Source organism: Camellia sinensis, chromosome 3, assembly GCF_055761805.1.
Source record: "Camellia sinensis isolate YWXY chromosome 3, ASM5576180v1, whole genome shotgun sequence".
Lineage (NCBI taxonomy): Eukaryota > Viridiplantae > Streptophyta > Magnoliopsida > Ericales > Theaceae > Camellia > Camellia sinensis.
This window is the reverse complement of record NC_138963.1, coordinates 187,422,423-187,430,721: the sequence shown is the minus strand read 5'-3', so window position 1 is coordinate 187,430,721 and position 8,299 is coordinate 187,422,423. Positions and strand designations below refer to the sequence as shown.

The 8,299-nt window shown below is 33.1% G+C and overlaps 1 long non-coding RNA gene across 2 annotated transcripts; it reads left to right on the top strand.

Annotated features, from left to right (window-relative positions):
* The first annotated feature begins 592 nt into the window (after positions 1-592).
* Positions 593-3,203, top strand: LOC145822992 (uncharacterized). Of its 2 annotated transcripts, XR_014365001.1 has the most exons (5): positions 593-1,704; positions 1,834-1,867; positions 2,057-2,109; positions 2,186-2,315; positions 3,082-3,203. It is a non-coding gene; the product is annotated as an uncharacterized LOC145822992 (long non-coding RNA). The 2 variants fall into 2 exon arrangements; XR_014365000.1 differs by having other exon boundaries at positions 595-1,867.
* The last annotated feature ends 5,096 nt before the right edge of the window (positions 3,204-8,299 follow it).

The following is an 8,299-nucleotide window of genomic DNA, read 5'->3' as shown; positions in this document are numbered from 1 at the left end:
TGCCACTAGTACTACCATTACCTCTCCTTCACCCCTGCCACTCTATCTACACTACCACTACCACAACTTCACCACTAATATCTTTCGCTATCACTACCACCACCACCATCATCTCTTATCCACCACCTCCACCACTAATGTCGCTCCATTTCCTCTACCACAAAAAAATAGTTTATGATTTTTAGTAACCAAAAAAAATAGGCCGTAGAAAAATATTTTTCATTGACCACAGAAAATTAACTTTTATTTTAGTGAAAAATATTTTTCATTAAAATATTACCCCTACTTCTACCAAATAAAAAATAATAATAATATTTTTTTAATTAAAATAAAAATGAAATTTTTTTCATTAACTACAAAAAAAAAATTATTTTAACAAAAAATAAATTTCTTTAGCGACAGCAACCCTCGTCACAAAAAAAAAAAAAGAGAGTTAAACGACGTTGTTTTGTTGTTTAAATTTTATTTGTGACCCCTCCAAAAAAAAGATTTTAATTTTTTTTTATCCTCCCCCGTCTCTCTCTCTCTTTTTTTTTTCATTCCCGTTTTTTTTTTTCCATTCCCTCCCCCCCGGGGGCCCAAAACCAAAAATCCCTAATCTCTTAAGATTTGTTAAGCCTCAGGGAGATTACATAGAGCTTCACAGGAAGAGAAATGGCTATCGCCATGATCATTTCGAGCGCAAACGAAAGAAAGAGGCTCGTGAAGTCCACAAGCAATCTCAGATTGCTCAGAAGGTTCAGTTTTTTCACTTTTCTATTGAGGATCTTGTTTACTGTTTTGGAAAATGAAATTACTATTGAGGATCTTGTGGACTCACAAGTCACCAGATCAACTGTCTATAAATTCTTGGGATGTTTTGGGGGCTTTTTTTTCTTTGTGGGTTGTCTTTGTTTTTTCATTTGAATAGTATCAACTTTTGAGTGGTTTCTTTTTGATTTTGACTCTTTTCTCTTCTTTGGACCTAAAGATTCATCAGATTTGGGTAATAATCTCAATTGGGTTTTCTGTTTCTTCTTCTTTGTATTGTAAGAGATTGGATGGTCAGTCTGTCAGTTGCTTAATGGTCTTATTTGTTTCACTCTCAAATTATAAAATATCATTTTCTATTTTTGTTTTTGTTTTTGTTTTTGAAGGTTTGTAACTGGTGATTATGATGTTCATACGTTTTGATCTTGATATCAGAAGATGATTACTGTATTGGGCTTTGTATTAGTCCTGAATTCCTCTTTATTATTTTTCTCTCTATTTCTTATCAAGATTTGATGGTGTTGAATATTTGGATTCTCACAAAAACAAATAAATGTGGACAATTTTGATCTGAGCATTTGAATGTGGCAGTCATGACATCTAATAGATTTATGAATTTGGTTTTTGAATCCTTATTGCAGAACACTATTTTTCTTTTCATTAGTTTTTATTTTTATAAATCTTCATTTGGTGTTGGTAATTCATTTGGATTTTGTTAAATGCTGAGAACCGCGAGTTTCTATTTTTATTTTTATTTTTTTAGGATGTATATATATCATTCTTCTTTTAGGATATATTTTCATTTTGCGGCTTTTATTCCCTAGAGAAAGCAGCTGCTCATGCATCATCATTGCTTGGAAGAACAGGGAAACATTTATTCTTGAGAGATGGTGATAATGAAAAACCTCTTATTTTACTTCAGATGGCCAACGATACTGATGATCTTCCATTTATGTGAGCCCTCGTGAATTTAATAGATTCTGATCAGAAGTCAAACAAATGTTTCTTTGTGACTACAAATGATATAGAACCTATCTTGACTCCTTGTCTTGTCTCTGCAAATCTACTCTATGGTTCTTTAAGCGTCGGGTTGCCTACGCTAATGCACGATATGATCGTATCCTACCATACTATATACATTTGTTTATTATTTTTTACTTGTTTATGTAGTAAAATATTTGGAGATAAAATGTCAGGACATTTAAACATATGCTCAAGCAATACATGAAAAACTAGTTAGGCTGTTCCAATTTTCTTCTTTTTGAAATCCTCTAATTTATGTGAAGAACTTAACACTTCCTCTTAGATCTTGTTGGATGGAGTACATCATCACTGCGGCGTTGAAGTGAGCTCCCAAAGGTAATTCTTAATCTTTATGGAGCTTTAGAATTGTGTTTCCAAATTTTCTTACTTTTTTTTTTTTTTTTTTTTTCAGCGTCAAAATCTGTCAAGAATTGACAAATACCCGCATGTCGTAAATGTGGAGTTAGCAAAACCTATGAATACTCAAGAAGAAATGTCTTTAGAGGGCCAAGTCAATGTATGCAAGACCATTGATATGGAAGGTTAGTTACCAAATTTTTGTCAATGTTATTCATGTTCTACAACACTAATCTTACAAGATTCAAGAACCATTACTTCCCATTAAAAAACCAAGTTAAAAATTAAAATAAAAAAGGTTTTTCCTTCATTTTAAATGTAGATTTCACTTGTATATTTAGTTTTTCTGGAATTGTGAAAGAGAGTAAAAAGTTACTGGCAATATTGTGAATCCCGCTCAACACCATGTTGTACCAGCTGGTACATACCATTTTAATAGGAAACTGGAATAATGGAGACTCAACACAGTTCCAGTTAATTTTCTGGTTTGTACCTGATTATTGTAGGTGTATCGGGCTAGCTCAATTTCCAAGCATACAGACTGTTCTAGCATATACCAGTTAGTGAAAAGAATGAAAGAACTGAAAATGAATTTCAGTGTGAAACAAGGTTGGGCTTCGAACTAGCATGTCTTGGTTTAGTCAAAATTGGAAGAAAAACACACACACACACACACAACACACACAACCTGATTTGTTATAGCAAGTGGAAAGAAAATGGAAAAGAGAAATTGAAGAGGTAATACTAGAAGTTCTAGAACAGTTATTTGGTGAAGAACTTTATACAAGTAAATGAAATTTTCATTATGCTCTTGAGGATTTGAAGTTCAATATGATTTCATTACCATCATTTCAGATTGTCCAATTATTCTGAGCTCTATATGTAAGTAAAATATTTATTCTTGATTATTCCCTAATTTTCACACTCTTTCCTCATTGCGTCCAATTGTAGAGGCAATGATCAGGGGTCTCACAAAAATGAGCTGGGAAAGGGTTGATATTGACTTCAGTGGAACTAAACAAAGACTTTTGGCGCACAGTACTATTCAGGCAAGTTTCTTCTTTCTCTTTAATTTAACTACATAATCAAGGAAAAACATAATAACCTCAATGAGTAAAATGCGGTTTGGAGGTCAACCTCTTGAAATGGATTGGAACTCTCTAGTTTGAATTCCCCTCCAGATAAAAGAGGGTCAGCACAATCAGATTTCAGTCCATTTGGCAAAATAGGAGAGAAGTAAACAAAGAAATGATAGTAGTACCAGTTTATCTTCTTCTTGTTTGGATAGTATAAGAGTGAGATAAAAGAGAAAGAAAGTAGTTTATCATCTCTTCTTGTTTGGGAAAGATAGTAGTATCAACATTTCTAATGAGTGACCTTTTTCTTTTGTTCTGTTCGTGTAGGTAAAAACTTACTGTGTGAATTCCACCGGAGCTGATGTGATACAACATATGATCGACAATTTTCTGTTATAGGTGTCACCAAATTACATTTATTTATGCATCAATTTATTTTGTTTTATTTTTCAGTTTCTTCCATATGGAGATAATGTAAATATGCGCAAGCAATCCTCGAGCATTTCGTTCCTTTTAGAACTCTAATTTTTAAAATTTCAAAAACACTAGAGGGAGTAATTTTCCCTGTTTTAGAGTTATATGTAACTTTCTGCCTAACATGCTATTTTAGTAATTTTTTTTTATTTTTTGACAAAAATATAAGGTAAAAAAATTATATTTGGGATCACTTGTTGACTTTTTACAGAAAAATGTACAAAAAGTATAGAGAAAAAACAATATTTGACCTTTTTTTTTTTTTAAAGTTGTTATAAGTTGTTGATTTTTTTTATTTTTTTAATGATTTTTTGATTTTTAAATTAAAATATTGAGTTAAAAGTGCCAAGGAATAGTTTAAATTATAGTGCATTTGCGAAATGTTTGATTGGTGGTTATGCGCTTGTAATTTCAGTTCGTGGATATTATTTTAGTGTAATTGGTACACTGGATGGTGTCCCGATTACTTTGACAACATGTGTGTGGAACCTAAATGGGGGCTTTACGTGTGGAACCTGAATATATTTTCAAATATTAATAAAATGAATTCATCATTTGTATTTCTATATTCTACAATTATTTTGCATTCTTTATATTGCAATTAATTGTCATGTGATTGATATATTGATGTTTTTAGGTTATGAAATTTATAACCTTTTAATTTTAATTAGTGTTATTTTGTTTTTTTTCATTACCTCTGAATAAGCTATTCACATAGTTGACATATAATAAATTTATAAAAGTATAATTTTTAAAAATGTTCCAGACATATCGTGTCGTGCATTTTTTGAAAATCAATGTGGCCTTGTGTCAAAGCTGTGCCCTTGTCACGTGTCAGTGCTACTTAGAGCACAGCACAACAAATTATTTGGGAGAAACCAATAATTTAATTAGTGTGTGTGTGTGTGTTTCTTCACCAAGTTTATTTGGATTTGATGGTTTGAATTACAATTTTAACTTCACATTACGTAGCACTAATTGAGGATTGGAAAGCACCTGCAGGCTGCAGCACTTATATAGTTTTCATAACTAGCATTTGTTTCAATTTGTTAGGGGAGAACATATGTACAGGTGTAAAACTGAATAGATCACACTCCAATTGTATGAATCAGTTAAGTGTTCATTATTTTCTAATGCATAGATTTCTACCTTTGCTTGTTTCGAATGTTGTTCTAGATTCATTTCATTTGACTACTTCAAAGTTTCTTTTTATCGTTGTTGTAACAATTGTTATTCTCAACAGGGATGAGTAATTCTCAACGGGATGAGTAAAGCTTCGTGAGATATTTCTGACCAGACCATCTAGTTCGGTAACTGCTCTCTTCCTTCCCTTTTATTTGTTTATTTATTTTTTGAGGTTTTCTCTTCATTTTGACTCATTTATTTGTGTTTTTTCTTATAGAAAGAACAAACTTGTTTATACTTCATAAAGTAAATCATTGTAATTTGAAAGATATCTGAAAAAGAAACACACTTGCACTTCCTTGAGTGCAGTAGGATTGGGATTGTGTTCTTAATTGCATTTATTCAAGAACCGTAACAGTTCTGTGGTGAATCCAATCAATGATTAATCCTACTTAGAGGTGTGATATAAGAGATGACATGTTAATTCTATGATTTTTGGAGATTGTTGAGTGTTGCTGAGCTCTTTCATCTCAAGTCTAGAAGAATGAGGTTTACCATGATCAATGAAAGAGATGGGAATCGACACATTTAGTAAAGCCACTTAATTTGTTCATACATGTCAAAGGTGTTAGCAATCCATAATGCCTAACTATAATCGGTAAGACTCAAAACACAAGAAGAACAAACACACAAGAAAGAACACACAAACTTGACCTCTAGGTGACAATGCTTTAAGGCTAACAAAATTAACAGAGAGTAAATTAGTTATGAAAAATAACAGCAGAGAAAATAATATATAGTTTTAGTCATTAGGTGATCCAATCCATTATTAGATAAAGAAGAAGAAGAAATTCTTGACCTAAATAACAGCAGAGAAGAAATTTAGAGAAATTCTTGATGGGTTTCCCAAATATTTGATTTTTGTTTAAACAAATCTTTCAAATTTTGAATTAGTAAGATTAGAGAACCCATTATGGTGTTTGAATGAAATTCTTGAGTGGGGGGCTTTAGTGTTCAAATGATTCTATTACAATGTTGAATTTCTTTTTTTTTTATAATCTTTTTGGGTATTTTTCCTGATTGTGGTATTTGATTTTAAAATTTTTTTTGGTGGTATAAATAAATGGGTAATGTAGGGTGGTATAATATCTCCAAGTAAATTGAGGATGAAGCTAATAGGGGCAGCTGCTCAGCATAAGAGGAAAAAAGATGGATCAAATAGTAACTCAGCAAGAACATCTCTTTCCAAGCTTGAGGATTCTGAGTTTGTCAACAACAGTTTGTTAGCCACCATGACTGCAGGAGACTTTGATGACCATGGTATTTTATGTGACTCTGCTCCATCTTTGTTTTCTCATTACATCCATTGGTAATTAGTATTTAACATTATATTTTACTCTCAAACTAATTTTCTATTTCTTCTTTGTAAACAAAAAGCAGGAAACATATTGTCCCAAAAAAAAAAAAAAAAAGAAAAAACTAAAAACATGTTTAATATACACATGTTTTCCAAACAAATACTAACAAAAATAAGAAAACATGTTTGGTGAGTTGCGGGAAGGGTGAAGTAGTCGCCGGGAAGGGAAGGGGTAGCTAAAGGGGGTGAGGGAGTGGCTGGAGGGGGGATGGAGGAATAGTGTTTTCAAAGGCTCAAGCAACCCCCAAGGCACCAAAGGTTTCTTGAGTTTTTATTTATTTATTTATGGGTATCTAAAATTACGGTTCAACAGTAATAATAATATATATTTAGAAAAAGATCGTGCACAAGCTGTATTGAGATTTATCATTTTTAAATACTGTGCTCATTAGTGACCTCCTAATTACAATGTCATTGAAACTGAGCTGCTATGGCATCTAATTGTTAACAGGGAAGTTACTTCCAAAATGATTAAGATCAAACAGAAATGATTAATGTTCCTATTTTAGTTTGCTGAATTAACTTTTTAGTTTATTCATATGCATCAGTGGTTTCTGGATTAATTTGTGTTTTTATTTTTCAAGTCAGAAATTTTTTTGGAGAGATGTAAAATATGGTCCAAGAATTAAAGAACTTAGTTTTTTAAGTTTTTTCATTTTTTAATAGATATAAACACAGTTAATTTTTTTTTTAATTCTTTTGTATATACTTTTGAATATTTAATTTTCATTTATGAAATATATGACGTTATTCTATTCAATATGTGGTTATGATTCAAAATATAATATATAGTGTGTATTACATTCTTCAAATATGCATACAAAAATAATATTGATTATTTTTCAAATATGTCGAATCCTTTTTTTATCACATATTTTATTAGTTATTAATCACACTTAAAAGATGTGATGTAAATATTATTAATCACACTTAAAAGATGTGATGTAAATATTTTTAATTACACTTAAAAGATGTAATCTAAATGTTATTAATCACACTTAAAATTTTTAATCACACTTCCAAAGATCACACTTAAAAGGTGTGATCAAAATATTTTTAATCACACTTAAAAGGTGTGATCTAAATGTTATTAAGCACACTTAAAAAGTGTGATTAAAAATGACCCCTTTTAATCACACTCCCAAATATCACACTTTGATAAAACTTAAAAGGTGTGATTAAATAACATACATCACACAAAAAAAGTGTGATCTTTATCTGTTTTTGTAGTAGTGCTGAAAGCACACCTGGAAGACCTGGTAAGGCAAGGCCATTTAAGGGACCTTGTAGATGAATCTAGGACAAGGGAAGAGCAGGCAAGACTGCCTCAGGCACTAGCAGCTCCACCTCCTCCAGCACAGCAACCGCAGGAAGGTGGACCTCGGGTAATTAATGTAATTCACTCGAAGGTCAACGAAAATGAAATACGGGGGGAGACCCACAAGGTAAAGCACTTGTAGCATGTGTACCAGGTCCAGGAGAAAAGACCTCGGTCGATGAGTACCAGGGACCAGTAGTGTCCTTTACTGAAGCTGACCTTGAGATGGTGCAGCATCCACACAACGATGCCTTGGTAGTATCTCTCCAGGTTGGGGAGTGCCAAGTGAAGCGCATCCTAATTGACCATGGCAACTCTTGTGACATCATGTATGTCAGGTGTTACAAGGAGCTTGGCCTTCATCCAGACGACATAGAGCAGTCCAACAGCCCAATGGTCGGGTTCAATGGAACGCCGACGTGGCCACTGGGAGCAGCAAGCTTGGAGGTGCAAGTTGGCACCAAAAAGATAAAAACAAAATTCACCATAATCGACACACCCTCCCCCTACAATGCTATCTTGGAAAGGCCATGGCTGTATGCAATGGGGGCTATTCCCTCAACGTTACATCAGCTATTGTAGTTCCCAACAGAGCATGGGATAGAGGAGGTCAGCGGGGATCAGCTGCAGGCAAAGAACTGCTCCATGCAGCAATGAAATCCACCTGCAGCATATGAGAACCAGAGACAGTAGAGATCGAAGACGAGGACGTGGAGGTCCTAGAGGACGTTGGCAAAGAGCCAGCTGAAAAGAGTGAAG